This window comes from Pinus tabuliformis, chromosome 6 (assembly GCF_031772625.1).
Source record: "Pinus tabuliformis cultivar Carrire ecotype Pingquan chromosome 6, CPIR1, whole genome shotgun sequence".
Taxonomy (NCBI): Eukaryota; Viridiplantae; Streptophyta; class Pinopsida; order Pinales; family Pinaceae; genus Pinus; species Pinus tabuliformis.
In genome coordinates this window covers 730,854,196-730,870,581 of record NC_142292.1, presented here as the reverse complement: position 1 = coordinate 730,870,581, position 16,386 = coordinate 730,854,196, and the positions used below count along the sequence as shown (strand labels likewise).

The 16,386-nt window shown below is 38.6% G+C and overlaps 1 long non-coding RNA gene across 1 annotated transcript; it reads right to left on the bottom strand.

The window, feature by feature from the left end:
- Positions 1-11,693: 11,693 nt before the first annotated feature.
- On the bottom strand, positions 11,694-12,570 carry LOC149260790 (uncharacterized). The gene is made up of 2 exons (XR_016248343.1): positions 12,478-12,570; positions 11,694-11,905 (listed from the first exon to the last, which is right to left on the bottom strand). It is a non-coding gene; the product is annotated as an uncharacterized LOC149260790 (long non-coding RNA).
- Between the last annotated feature and the right edge of the window lie 3,816 nt (positions 12,571-16,386).

Here is a 16,386-nt window from a genome sequence, read left to right as displayed (position 1 = left end):
TAAACCATGACTCATGAAAACTCAAATATGTCTGCTGGTCTATGTCTCAGCTAGGCTTACAACACCCAAGTTTCTTCTATGAAACTCAAACACATATTGTGCTAATGACTTAGTAAATAAAGAAACCAATTGATCACTAGATTTACAAGGCTTCAAGTGAACTTCTCCATTGCTCACAAGTTCTCTAATAAAGTGATATCTAGTATCAATATGCTTGCTCTTCTGAGGAAACACACTATTCTTGGATAGTGCAATCGCTAAGGTGTTGTCACAATATATTGTTGTTGATCCTTTTTGTTTCTGCTTGAGTCCATCAAATACTCTTCTTAGCCACACTGCTTGACATGTTGTTGATGTTGCTGCTACATATTCTGCTTTTGCTGACAAAAGTGTCATAATGCCTGCTTCTTAGATGCCCATGAAATCACAATTGAACCGAGGTGGAACACATAACTAGAAGTGCTCTTCCTATCATCCAATCTGCTTGCAAAATCACTATCTGTGTATCCAATCAACTCCTTCTCTTTTGTGCTTGCATACATTATGCCACAATCTCTAGTTCCTGCTATGATCCAGGTGGATGTTGGTGGCCACCCACCTATCCCATCTGGACCCCTACAACTGTCCCTTTCAGTTTTTCAGTTTCCTTAATTATAGTGCAGTTTACTATTTTTAGCAGTTTTTCGGGTCCTAAACTTCCGAAGCCGTTTTTTCCTCGGAGAGATCTTTCCAACGGGCTATCATGCGTGTCAAATGGAGATAATACGACCAATTCGCGACCCCGGGAAGTTGATGTACCAACTTACCCAAAAACGGGGCCCACAATTTGGCGTTTCATCTTCTAGGGTTAGGTTTTGGAATGTGAAGGGTTTTTCATTGTTTCTCAATCATAAATAGGCCTTCGAGCCTCATTGTAACACAGTTTAGAATAGTTCATAGGCATGTAGCCGCCACATCTCTTCTCAGAGATAAGCTACCATCGCCCTAGCTGGTTTATTTCTATTCTAGTTGTAAGCATATTTCAGTATTTTCCATTAATGAAATGAAGTATTATTTCCGCTGCATCTTTGTGTATATGGTTATCTCTGTAATTTGTTGCGTTCCTGTTTAAATCTGGATCAGTGGTATCAGAGCGATCTGCTTTTTCTCTGTTTTTCTTTGCATGTCCCCAACGAGGTCGGGATATAAGGAGTTAGGACTTGAACTGGTTGAACCTTTGCAAGACCAGCCTCGCAAATCTTGATGACCTCCCATGGTGGATGAGAAGAAAGACGAGGGGGTAGGAGATCCTATCAAAATCTTGCTCGAAGAAGCGCTCGAGCGGCAAAGGAATGTGATGATGGATAGATTTTCGCAGATCCTTCAGTGGCTACCCAGAGGTGACGCATCAGCTTCCAACAGCTACTCTGGAAACGCCACACCGTTTAAGGTACAAGTTAATTTTGAAATCCCCATCTTCGAGGGTCAAATAGACACAGATGCCGTAGATAAATGGTTAAATCTGCTAGATGGGTATTTTTCTGTTCATGAATTTTCAAGTCGGGAAAAGATTGTTTTCGCTCTTCTCAAAGCAGCTCCCCACGTCAACGACTAGTGGGAAACCTACTGCGAGCAGAAGGAAGAAAGTACAGGCTCATTGTTTTCAGCTGCACCCACTTGGAATGACTTCCGGGATGCCATCAAGGAGCAGTACTACCCTGTCAAAAGCTATGAGGACAAATACATCAAATGGACTACACTGCAACAGGGACGAGACCAAGATGTGCCGAAGTTCACAAACATTTTTCATACCCTTTGCACACAATTGGGTATCAAAGATTCTGAGCTTCATCTGGTACTCAAATACCGCGGCCGCCTAAACAGATACATCCAAGAATAGATGGAGTTCTTGAACATCTCCTCACTCGGCACAGCATACCGATACGCTGTCAAAATCGAGCAAAAGTTCAAATAGAAGAAGCAAGACTTTGGATCTGCAAATCCGAAGCCCAAAGGACAAAGCCAAGGCGGGGTGACCCAAGATAACCCCTCGAAGCCGCAAGAAAAGAACACCACCACAAAGCTGAAGAAGGACACATGAAAGTGGTGTGAGTTCCACAAGAGTCCCACTCATAACACAAGTGAGTGTCGGACCAAGCAGTCGCTGGTGGTCGAGTTGAAGGCTTCTGAATCAGATGCATGTTCCAACCCTAAGCCAGAACCTGACAAGGGGAATGGCAAAGGGAAGAAAATCATTGATGCGGATCCCAGTGCCACTGTTGCCACTGCCAAGATCCAGAAGAGTGAGCCCGAAGACCTAGAGGAGGGCAAGCATCTTTTCCACTCACAGATGTGGGTGAAGGGTTCGCCACTGCAATTCATTGTCGACAGTGGCAGCCAAAAGAACCTTATTTTAGCAGAGGTCGTGAAGCAGTTGGGCCTACTGACTACACCACACCCACAGCCGTACAGTATCTGATGGCTTCATGAAGGACGAGATCTCAAATTTCGCCAGCAGTGCCGCCTTCCCTATAGCATCAAGCCCTTCACAGACAAGGTATTGTGTGATGTTACACCTCTGGATGTTTACGATGTACTATTAGACCAACGATACTTGTGGAGGCGACATGCTGTGTATGAGTCACGGCCTCGCGCTCTCATTATTTCTTTGGATAATTCATTTTACAGGATACCAGAGGTAGCCCCACCTACCACCACCTCTTTGATCACTGCCAAGAAAGGAAGCAAGCTCATCTCCCAGACTAGGAAATTCATTTTCTATCTGGTTCACTCCCAAGGTAAGGGGAAGATCGTTGCTACATCCATGACCCCCGCAAAGGATTCCTTCACACAGCAACAGCAGCAAAGGGATACGGTCATGATAGAACATACAAACAACTTCTCCTCACCCACAGGGGTACCACAGAAGTTTCAGGTGGGCAACAAAGTTTGGTTACATCTGCAGAAAGAACGCCTTACTAGAACCCATCAGAAAATCACCCCACTCCGACATGGTTCTTACACTAGTACCAAGGCTACGGGAAACAATGCTTGGAAGCACAGCATTCCTCCATTCCTTCGCTTGCACTGAGTGTTCAATGTGGACCGTCGTCAACCATGCTTCCCACAATTTCTGGACACATCAGAGATTGCAGAACAGCTCACCAGAGACCCAGCTCAGCAGAAGCTTCCTCATCTCAGGGAGGAACTCAATGCAATGGGGACCACTGCTTCCTAAGGGGGGAGGAATGATCCAGGTGGATGTTGGTGGCAACCCACCTATCCCATCTAGACCCCCACAACTGTCCCTTTCAGTTTTTCAGTTTCCTTAATCATAGCGCAATTTACTATTTTTAGCAGTTTTTCGGGTCCTAAACTTCCGGAGCCGTTTTGAGGCCCTAAACGACGTTTTGAGGCCAGTGATTTTTCTATCAAAAAATCATCTTTTCCATCGTAGTCCTCGGAGAGATCTTTCCAATGGGCTATCATGCGCGTCAAATGGAGATAATACGACCAATTCGCGACCCCGGGAAGTTGATGTACCAACTTGCCAAAAACGGGGCCCACAACTTGGCGTTTCATCTTCTAGGGTTAGGTTTTGGAATGTGAAGGGTTTTCCATTGTTTCTCAATAATAAATAGGCCTTCGAGCCTCATTGTAACACAGTTTAGAATAGTTCAGAGGCATGTAGACGCCACATCTCTTCTTAGAGATAAGCTACCATCGCCCTAGCTGGTTTATTTCTATTCTGGTTGTAAGCATATTTCGGTATTTTCCATTAATGAAATGAAGTATTATTTCCACTGCATCTTTGTGTATATGGTTATCTCTGTAATTTGTTGCGTTCCTGTTTAAATCCGGATCATGCTATGTATCTTAGAATGCTTTTCCCTGCACTCCAATGTGTGTCTTTTGGAGTCTCCATAAATTTGGAAATCAAGCTCACTCCTTGCATGATATCCGCTCTTGTAGTTGTGAGATACATGAGGCTACCAACCAATCTTTTGAATAAAGTTGGATTGACATATGATCCTACATCAGCCTTGCTTAACTTCGTACCTGTTGAAACTGGTGTAGGGACAAGTTTGCAATTTTCCATCCCGAATCTTCCAATAAATCTTTGGCATATTTGTATTGACAAATAAAAATTCCTTTTTCAGATTTCTCAACTTCTATGCCAAGAAAATATTTCATGAGACCAAGATCTGTCATCTCAAATTCTTTCATCATGGCTACTTTAAATTCATCTATCTCAAAATCACCTATAAAAATCATGTCATCAACATATAAGCAAACAATCAAAATTTGTCCACGCTCATTTACCTTTGTGTATAAGGTAGCTTCAATGTTGCTTCTGCAAAATCCATTCTTAATCATGTAGCTATCAATTCTGCTATACCAAACTCTAGGTGCTTGCTTTAGTCCATAGAGCGCTTTCTTCAACCTGTAAACTTTATCTTCGTTATCTTCAACTTCATAACTTGGAGGCTGATGCACATAGATTTCTTCTTCTAGAATCCATTCAAGAAGGTTGATTTCACATCCATCTGATATAATTTCCACTTGTTCTGAGTTGTTGTGGCTAGAACTGCTCTTACGGTATTCAATTTGCCTACCGAAGCAAACGTTTCTCCAAAGTCTATTTCTGGTTGCTACGAGAATCCTCTTGCTACAAGTCTAGCTTTGAATTTGTTAATTTCACCTTTCTCATTCAACTTTGTCTTATACACCCACTTTACACCAATAAGATTGTTGTCCTTTGGTAAATCACTCAAATCCCATGTATCATTCTTTTCAATAGCTTCAATTTCTTCATCCATGGTTTGCACCCAATTTTCATCTTTGATTGCTTCTTCAAACGAAGAAGGTTGTAATGAAAATAATGCAAAATTTGAACTAACATCTAAATCATTATAAACATCTTTCAAACTTCTAATATTTCTCTTACCATTACTTGATTCATCACTTGATTGATTGTTGGGAGAATCTTGATCTATTGATCTGCTTGAAGATCCATGCTGTTATGAAAATCTTGGAGTCCTTGTTGGTGTGTCTCTGTTTGGTGTCTTCACCTGTGATTCTTGCTACTCATTTTCTGCTACATGATCTTCTTCCATTCGTGGCACTTGTGTATCAATTGTTTTGTCTACAGTTCCATTCCACGACTCATGTTCTTTGAACACAGGATCTCTGATAATTATGGTCTTCCTTGTGACAGGGTTATACAATTTGTAAGCTTTTGATTTCTCATTATAACCAGTGAATATGAATTTTTCATTTTTATCATCTAATTTTCCTCTTCGCTCCTTAGGCACATGTGCATAAGCTACACATCCAAATACTCTGAGATGAGATACGCTGCAAGACATACCTCACCATGCTTGTTCTAGTACTCTGTTCATCACACTCTTTGTAGGAGATCTGTTGATCACATAAATAGAACATGCAATTGCTTCTGCCTACTACTCATTAGACAAGTTTCTGCCTTTCAACATGCTTCTTACCATCTTCATAATTGTCTTGTTCTTTCTCGCTGCTACACCATTTTGCTGCGGTGTGTACCTGGTTATAAACTGTATTTTGATTCCATGGTTACAATAATCATGGAATGCCTTTGAATCATATTCTCCACCACGATTTGACCTCAATACCTTGATTTGTCGATCACTTTGGTTCTCTGCTAAGGCTTTGAATTCTTTGAACTTTGCAAAAGTTTCAGACTTCTGCTTAAAGAAGTAAACACAAGTCTTTCTACTATAATCAGCAATGAAAGTAAGGAAGTAACAACTTCCACCAATCGACTGTGTTCTCATAGGTCCACACAAGTCTTTATGCACTAGCTCAAGAGGTTGCTTTGCTCTGTATGCAACTCCCTTTGGAAAACTTTCACAGTGTTGCTTTCCCAAGATGTAACACTCACAAGTACTAGCAGGTTCTTTGATGGGAGCTAATCCTCTCACCATCTGTTTCTGCTGCAACAATCTTAAACCAGAAAAGTGCAAGTGTCCAAACTGAAAGTGCCATAACCAATAATCACCAGAACATGCAACTATAAAAGAACTGACATGATCATTGTCAGTTCTTTCTTATAACTTAATCCATTGAGACTTTACGGTACTCCTTTGAAGCGTTAACATATTTTTCATACTAACGGGTTCTTTTGATTAATTCGAATGCGTGCAGCGTTAACACATTGTTCACACTAAGGAGTTCTTTTGATTAATTCGAATGCGTGATCACGTCACTCACGAAAGCGAAGTGTCGCGTTAGACTGGTAACGCTGTGCAATTACTCTCGATCCGTGTACATGCAAAAGTGCGCAAATTTTTTATTGTTGACACCGCTCTCTTTCAAGCCTGAATTTTTTATTGTTCACAATATTCACACTAATGGATTCTTTTGATTAATTCGAATGCGTGCAAACGTCCCTCACAAAGCGAAGTGCCATGTTAGTCTGGTAACACAGCAGTTACCGTCGATCCGCGTACATGCAATAGTGCGCAATTTTTTTATTGTTAAGTGTCGCGTTACTCTGGTAACGCTACACTTACCGTCGATCCGCGTACATGCAAAAGTGCGCAATTATTTTATTGTTAACGCCGCTCTCTCTCGAGCCTGAATTTTTTTATTGTTAACGTCGCTCTCTCTTGAGCTTTATAAAGCCCTGTAGATAACTTGCAAAATGCGTTAATGCTCAAACACCAAGGGAAAAAATATGTTTCTCTTAAAAATATATTTCTCTTTTCACACGGATCGCTGCTAATCCGTCTCCCTCACTCTGTGTAACCTCACTCTCTGTGTAGCCTCACTCTGATACCAATTTTTATTGTTAACGCTGCTCTCTCTCGCGCCATTTTTTTATTGTTAACACATTGCGCACACTAACGGGTTCTTTTGATTAATTCGAATGCTTTCAAACGTCCCTCGCGAAAGTGAAGTGTCGCGTTAGTCTGGTAACACTCTACAGTTACCGTTGATCCGCGTACATGCAAAAGTGCACAAATTTTTTTATTGTTAACGACGCTCTCTCAAGCCTGAATTTTTTTACTGTTAACGCTGCTCTCTGTTGAGCCTGAATGCCTTATAACCCCTGTAGATAACTTGCAGGATGCGTTAATGCTCAAACACCACGTAAAAAAATATATTTGTCTTTTCACATAGATTGTTGTTAATCTGTCTCCTTCTTTCTGTGTGAGATTTTCGTTGTTAATCTGTCTCCCTCTTTCTGTGTAATAATCTCACTCTGATACCAATTTGTTGTAAAGGTAGAGGAGACAAAACATGACTTTACACATACACCACGTAAAAAAAAATATTTGTCTTTTAACATAGATCGTTGTTAATCTGTCTCCCTCTTTCTGTGTAATAATCTTTACACATACACCATGTAAAAAAAATATTTGTCTTTTAACATAGATCGTTGTTAATCTGTCTCCCTCTTTCTGTGTAATAATCTCACTCTGATACCAATTTGTTGTAAAGGTAGATGAGACAAAACATGAATTTACACATAAAATATATTCTTCTAGTGATACACACATTGATCACACAAAACATGATGCTTACAATGAACTCTTTCATCACATTGATCACACAAAACATGATGCTTATGATGAACCCTGTTGAAAGGCATTTATCTTTTTCTAACTAGCCACTCGCCTAAAATATCTTGACATGAATTCAATCACTCAGTTAAATTAAATTGACTTGAAATGAATTCAATCACTCAGTTAAATTGAATTGACTCAACACTCAAAGACTCAGTTAAATTGAATTGACTCAACACTCAAAGGCCATCCCCTGCAACCACACTCTATCACTTAACTTGAATGGACTCAATCGCTGAGTTAAATTGAAGAATAAGTAACCATAATTAACCGCAACCACACCCTATCACTTAACTTGAATGGACTCAATCACTCAGTTGACTTGAATGGACTCAATCACTTAACTTGAATGGACTTAATCACTCAGTCCATCACTCAGTTAAATTGACTTGACTTGAATGGACTCAATCACTCAGTCCATCACTCAGTTAAATTGACTTGATTGACTTGACTTGAATGGACTCAATCACTCAGTCCATCACTCAGTGAAATTGACTTGCCTTGAATGGACTCAATCACTCAATTGACTTGAATGGACTCAATCAATCACTCAGTTAAGTTGAATTGACTCAAATAATCACTCAATTAAGTTGAATTGACTCAAATACTCAATCACTCACTGACTCGCTATGTATAGCGAAATGAGGCCAAACTCCTGTTGAATTGACTCAAATACTCAATCACTCGCTCAACTAATGACTCGCTATGTATAGCCAAATGAAGCTCGCTATGTATGGCGAAATGAGGCCAAACTCCTCATTTAGGAGTAATTCCAGGAATTATTTCAAAAGTAATTGCGAAATGAGGCCAAACTCCTCATTCATGAGTAATTCCAGGAATTATTTCAAAAGTAATTATCTTATTTAAAAAGTTGTATGGGGAAATGAGGCCAAACTCCTCATTCAGAAGTAATTCCAGGAATTATTTAAAAAGTAATTATCTTATTTAAAAAGTAATTATTTTAAGAAGATTAAATAACTATATTAACTTCAATCTAAAAAGATTAAGTAACTATATTAACCTCAATCTAAGAAGATTAAATAACTATATTAATCTCAATCTAAAGTTGAATTAGATTGAAATTTTAAATAAAATTTCAATCTACAATTGGCAATATAATTAACCTCAATCTAAAGCTAAAGCTGAATTACATTGAAATTTTAGATAAAATTTCAATCTAAAATTGGCTTTAAATTGAAATTTTAATCAATTTAAAGTTGCCAATATCTTGTTTATTGGACGCTAATAGAAAAGCTCGTTATGTTATATAGAGAATAAAATCCAGTTGTAGTGTTCGATGAGGTATGATGCCAGAAACGTAAAGAAGTATAAAAATAAGTGGTGGTAGAGAGTTGTGAAAGCCTGTTGAGCTAGCTGCCTCTGCTGCCATGGCTTTCAATCTAAAGTTGAATTGGATTGAAATTTTAGATCAATCAATTTTATTGAAATTTAAAAGCTCACAATAAAATTTAAAAGCTCTATGTGCCAAACTTTAAATCAGATTCTGTTTCTTCATCGAATCTCCTCCTCTTTTGATTCAAAAACTTGACTAACGCGGCCTATTCCAAGTCAATCGATTTCCCGGCTTTATCCTCTATTTACTATTTCCCCTCCGCGTCATTCGTTTCAGTTGAAGCATCACCTGTGGCAGTAGTTCAAGAGTGAGATCAATACCTAGTAGCATCCAAGGTGGAAACAACATCATCTTGTACAGGATTCTTTCCAGGGCCGGCTGTATAGGGCTATACGGGCTCGAACCGTAGACCTTCTCGGTAGAAGAGATCAAAGTTCTTATTATTGACATTCCCTTCCCAGAGGGGTCCCTTCCTTCCCTATACTCCTTGAACAGATCCCTGATAGAGGAGAAGGAATGAAAGAACCCTCGGGAGGGAAGGAAATGACTGTCCTTCCCTATACTCCTTGAACAGATCCCTAATAGAGGAGAAGGAATGAAAGAACCCTCGGGAGGGAAGGAAATGACTGTGTGGCTTGATCGTTGAACTACTTCAACGAGTCTACGTGTGAGGTATCCAGCATCTGCTGTTCGTACAGCCTAAGATTCATTCCTATTTGTCGCCCGCCCTCAAAGTGGGAAGGGCCCGCTTCACCGCGGCATGCTGATCCGCGATTACTGTTGGCGGTCACTAATATCCACCGACTCCCTCGCAATCTATCTCCTCACTTGTACATAACCATAATTTTCCAATGTTGAATTACAATAAAACTTAAAAAGCTCTAAAGGAACCGAAAGCAATGGTAATATTTATTCTACGTTTTAATGAAATCCAAAAATAAAATTTAAAAGCTCTAAAGCTCTAAAGGAACCGAAAGCCATGGTAATATTTATTCTACGTTTTAATGCAATCCAATAAAGTTTAAAAGCTCGGAACCAAAAGCCATGGTAGTATTTACTCTACGTTTTAATGAAATCTAGAAACGAGTGGTATTTATTCCAAGTTTCAATGAAGTCTAAAAAATAAGTCTAAGAAAATAAATTTTGTGACCTTATGGAAGGAAATTAGGGCACCTTTTATGCCATTATGTGAAATGTGAATATACTTCACGATTATGTGAGATCGGTGCTAAGACTATATAGTTCCACATTTATGTCTTGACTATGTGCTAAGAGGAATGATTAATGATGACACGTGGTATGAATTATCAAAATTATTCTAATTGCAATATCTAGGTAAACATATACAACACCATATGACAATGAGCATTTAAGTTGCAAAGCCATTTTATTCATTTCGCAGACAAATTAAATTAATGAATTCTATTAACAATAAATAAATCTCATTAACCATCTTAATGGTAAATGTGACGGAAGTAATTGAAAGGGCGGTAAGCACATTGAAAAAAAGTAACTGGAAAAGGCACTTTCACCACAGTAGCCCAGATTAAAGGATAATGTATTTAATAAAAACTATACCATACATCTTGCGCATGTACATGTAGGGCATCAAACATCTTGCGGAACTACGCATCATACATGAAAATTGACAGCAGTTTTTCATATTCTTCCAAAGCTTTACATGTAAGTAATGAAAATTGACAGCAGTTTTTCACATTCTTCCAAAGCTTTACATGTAAGTAATTCGTTGAGACGGCAGAAAATGTCCACTGGGCTGGATTCCAGAAGTTGATGGTGAATACCTTCAAAAGCATATGTGGTAAGAGGATGGGGAACATTTACCATCATTTCCCATGAAAGAAATTTACCATGAAAGAAAAGGAATGGAGAACTTCTGTCCCACCAGACATCTCAACATTTCCCAACCAACTCCAAAGAGGAAAGAAGCAGCAAAGACAAAATACCACCCCTCATCGATTTGTGGCCATTACAGTAATTAAATACAAACAGAAAAGGTCCGGCGCCCACAAGATGGACCATCTGCAAAGTAGACAACTGTGCTATGAAAATTGACAGGGTGGTTGACAGGGTGGATAACAGTGCTATCAAAATTGATAGGAGGAGGGTATTAATGTAAAAGGAGTTCTCAACGAGGAAAGAAGCAGCAAAGACAAAATACCATCCCCCAACAATATGCCTGTAAGTACAAACTTTCCAAGATTTCCCGAAATTGGATTTCCAATTTCAGAGGCAAATTTGTGGCCAAGATAGACTACGGCTAATCCGATTCGAGAGGGATTTATAATCAAGATTTCACCTATAAATTAATTCCGTCGAACTGGAAAGTCGCACTCCAATACAGTAGGATCCGATCGCACTCCAATGCAGTAGGGCAGATTTGTAAATCAGGATTTCACGTACCTCAATTTTTCCCGTCGCGGAACCATAGAGTCGGATACCTCGGATACCTCTATTTTCCCAGTCGCCGAACCAGAAAGTCCGAAAAAACACACTAAAAACAACACTAAAAACCCACTGGAAAGGCTTCCAAAAGTCGCAAAAACCCACCAGAAAGGCTTCCAAAAAGTCCAAAAACCCACGAGAAAGGCTTCCAAAAAGTCGCATTATAGACAACTGCAAAAACACTCCATTGTAATAGTTTCCGAAAATCCACAACCTCGAAAATTTCTAGTCAATAGTTCCATTGTAATAGTTTCCGAAAATCCACAACCTCGAAAATTTCTAGTCAATAGTTCCACCTGACTGATGGAAATAGAACATCTGTGCCAGATCTTTTCGCCAAAGTGGAACCTTTCTTCCACAGAATGCAATATACAGGCTAGAAAGATCAGGTTCGTCAGATTGAGGCATTTGCTAGCAAAACTGCTGTCAATGATTCAGAAACTGGAACATATCTTCCAACCCTTCACCACAGGAATGTCGATCCAACAGTCTTAACAAAAATCTGCAAATTGAAATATAATTAACATAAAGAAAACGTAGTCAATCGCGGCCATTATCGATAGAGCATCACCATCACATGCCAGACATAATTTGAAAAAAGATAAGGAAAAAACCCAGCACGACTTCAGAACCATCACAATACACAAACAAGCCCCGAGTTACAATTCAATTCCTAAAAAACTAGCAATAAATTCATTAAAATCCCCAAAAATCAACAAACGAAAAAGATTAATCTTGTAACAGGTCAAGAGCAACAGCTATAGTCACGACCTCCGAGGCTCAAATTTCAGACACAATGCACGCACAGAACCTCTACCTAGAATTTCAGTAGAATTTCAGTCAGTGTTGAACATAGAACAATATACCATAGTCTGTAAAATCTTGGGAATATAAGGGTGGTTAAGATATGTTTTATGAAGAACTCCGTTAATATGACACTATTTATCAAAAATCAGAAGAAACAATAGCGACAATCAATAGCGATCGAGGATTATAGAATAGTAAAATACGATGCTAAAATCAGTAACATAATTGAAAGATTCGGCGACATAAATAAAGAACGGCATAACTCACTGTCAATAAAGTAAACACATGCATAGGCGGCCTCTGTACACAGTTTAACCCCTGCTGCTCGCAGATTGTCAAAAAAAAAACCGAAAATCTCCGGAGTCACAATCACAATGCAAGGTGACGAAGGAGGGTAGCAGCGTATTTAATGAGATGCAGTGGGCTGACGTCCTAATACAACGACACGGGTGTAGGGCAGGCATTACGAGATTAATATAACCATGAAAAGAGCGTGATGTCTCCATGAAGAGGGAATGGTAATCGAAATGATTTTGGCGGTGGAGTTACATGAATTGCAACCTTTCCACAGAGCGCGTATTCCTAATCGAATAATCGAAAAGCTCGAGCTCAAGGTTCTTTGGTTCACGGTAGAAATCGACCGTCCGGGTGTGAATCCAACACTGAAATTTGCAATTTAAAAAATAAATGAAACCTAGATTAACTTGCATCTCTCAAAGTTTAGTTTCAATGGTCTTTTTAAAAATTATAGAGCACTACATAAAAAACTAGATATGAAATCCCAAAAAACGATTTAATAATGTTAAAGTCCTTTTACTTAGTATTCATCACATGATTACACGTCTTTGTAATTTAAAAGGTATTTAAAATTAAGTATAAAATAATAATAATTAAGGAATGGTTTTTTTTCTTTTTCAGCAAAAAAAAATTGTCTGTTTTATATTATGATTACAATAGTACATATTTATGATGGACATATTCTTCTCATAAATCTTGTGATATCCACAACTTTGACTATATGGGGAGAATATACTCATCTTACATCTGAAATTGTTTTCTAATATTTGCAACATCTATCTCTGCCTCATTGATAATATATCATATCATAGAAACTCTCTAAAAGATTCTATAAGACTAGGATGTGCCTCAGATCATTTACATGTTCTGTATATCACTATATTAAAGTATTCATTCCTCTTATCTTTTCTATACAAAACCAAATACAAAAATTGTACAAAACTTTAAACAAAAATAAACAGAGATTTTGTATGAACTTATGTGCATTGATGTTTTGCTTTTTTGGACGATCATCAGTGGTCTATCTCGGCAACTTTAGATTTTCTACTTTCGTTTTGTCCGATCCTATTTTTATCATGATATACATACTTTTTCTATGGCTAGTAATCCTTTCTTCGACAATTCATCCATGAACTTGTTATGTGCCCTGCTAATGTGCTAAATGGACGGATGTTGAAAGGTATTCCATATGCTTTTTATATGCCTCAGCCAACCATGTAGAGAATTTTTTTGGATATTGTTCTTCCCCTTAACATGATCTATCATACATTTGGAATCACAAAAAATTTGTACTTGAAGGATATCCAAAAATTGAATAAACCATAGTAAACCCCATAAAGCAACAACTTCTACCTTCATGCTTGTTCCTTCTCCCACATACTAGTGTATCAGGAACTCTTGCTCTTCTGATAGCTTTAACCATAATCCGCACCCACATCTTCCTCCTTGAGTTGCCCCATCAAAAAACCCCGCCGGGTAGTTGGTGATTTGATCTCTGCCCTTCTCTGTCCTTTTTTTTTCCTTGATGCCTACATTCTGATCCAATACAACCCACTATTCTTTGAGTTCATAGATTATGTTTTCTCCCCATCTACTGGAACCAAAAATCAATTGATTTCGACTTTTCCAAATTTCCCAGAAAACAACCAAAGTGAGCAATCACCTAGTTTTTCTTTGAGTGCTCCACCATTTTAAACACTCCTCAATTGTATTAAACTAAATGAAAGGAATCTGCAACTTGTTGGTGAAGTGTTTCCAAATATTAACAGATCTATGGCAATGTAAGAATAAGTGTTCATTATCCTCAGCATTATGCCTGCACAGATAGCATATCCTAGGACCATGATGGTTCTTTTTTTGTAAGTTTTCCCATGTGAGATTCTTGTTCTGCCATGTTAGCCAAAGGAAAATTACAATTTTTATTGGAATATTAATTTGCCAAAAACTGTGAAACCAACAGTGTTCCACATCTTGTATTCCCTTCAGGCATATTTTGGGATAGTAGTCTGCCACCTCTATTTCTCCTGTGTTTTTGTTTTTACCAGCCCATGCTATACAATCCCCTTTGTTGTCATAACATATCCCTGCCTCCTTTAATGTTTTAACAAACTGTAACAAATCCAATTTATACTGATCAATAAGATTCAGTTGGGAGGAATCAAGCCAAATTGGGATGTTACAATTCCAGTCACTGATCAGCGGGCTGAGGATATAAATGCCTCTTTTGTTCATATGCCATATTAATTCCATTGTCCCAAGTGGAACCTCACCTACTCCTATAATGCAATCTTTTCCCAACATAATTCTATTACCTAATCCAAAGAACCACGATATATTTTGGAAGAGGGTATTCTTGACCTTGGTAAAGTTGTTCCAAATCTGTGAGCCGCCTTTTTTCCCAATTTCTCCTTGTCTGAACCAAAAGAAAAACTCCTTATTCTTCATGTATTTAGTTCAGATAAGCTTTCCCCATATGCCTTTACTATTGCACCAGACCATATATAGCTCGCCATTACTCGATTCAGTGAATTAATAATCATTTGTGGAATGGGGAATAAGTGTGCCCAATAAATCCCCAGCTGAGTAAGAACTGACTGTGTGAGGATGATACGTCCTCCCATAGATAAACATATGTGTTCCCATCCCTTAATCTTTGAATAGAATCTTTCCACCAGCCACATCCAATCAGCATTTTTATGGCATCCTGGTTTTAGTCGATACCCCGAATATTTCATACCCTAGTCTAGATTCTCTGCACTTACCCCAAAACAGTTTGGATATATCTGATATCATCCTGGTTACATGATCCATATAGAATAATGGATTTATATTCATTTTGTACAAGTCCCGCAGCTATCCCAAACTTTTTTATGTTTTATATATGAGAGAATTTAATTTTTATTTGTTTTTGGCATTTAGAATAAATTTGTTAGTGGTGTGGTGGTTAGATTTACTCAGATTAAGAAATATTTTCCGCTAACTAGATTTTTATACTAGTGTGAGATTTAAATACGTGCTCAATCAAGTTGGTAAAGTAATAAATATAGTTTTTCTTTTTTAAGATAGCATTCATGTATTTATAAGTATTTTATTATTTGATTGAGAATTAATTAAGTATTTTTATGAAATATTATTTATAAAAATTATAAAATACTATTAAAAATAAAGTTGATAATATTAATCCCCCCATCGGGGTGACAGAGTGGATAAACAAAAGTAATGGATATGTCAAAAGCCTTATATCGCAGAATGTGGAGAGGTACTGCATACCAAGAGGGATGTCAAATAGGCGAAGTGGCGTGAGGAATGTTGGGAAGAGGAGAGGTGGTAAGGACGGTAGCGTAAGGAGGATGGGACAACAGGTAGGTGCGACAGAGTATGAAAGCAGGGGTGAGGAAAGAAGGATGGATAGATTGCAAGGGAGAAGACGAAGGAGAGTGACAGGCAAGCCAGACACGCATTTAGCAAGCAGGAAGAGTAACCTCGAGTATGTTTACTGTCTTTTCTCTGTAATTTGCAAAGAAAAATTTAGTATGATGGGAGGGGAAAGGAACTTGGGTCAGGGAGGGAAGGAGAGACCCCATGTAGAGGTTATGATGTGCAAACAGAGCAGTAGTAGCGAGAGAGAGTGGCCCGGTAGCTTTGCTTCGAGGTTGGAAAGGATGGAGGGCATAAAAGATAATAGGAAGGGGCGCATTATGCGCAGGGCTAAGGATAGAAAGGCTAGAAAGGATTGTATCAGGGTGGTAGGGAGGTCTAAGAGTCCAGCAAATTTCTTCAAGCAGAAATTCTAGGTGGGTAAGGTAAGCTTGAGTAGCAGAGAGGAGCGAGCTTGTGAGGGGAAGCTGGGTAGGAAGCTAAGAAAGAATGGGGTGACCC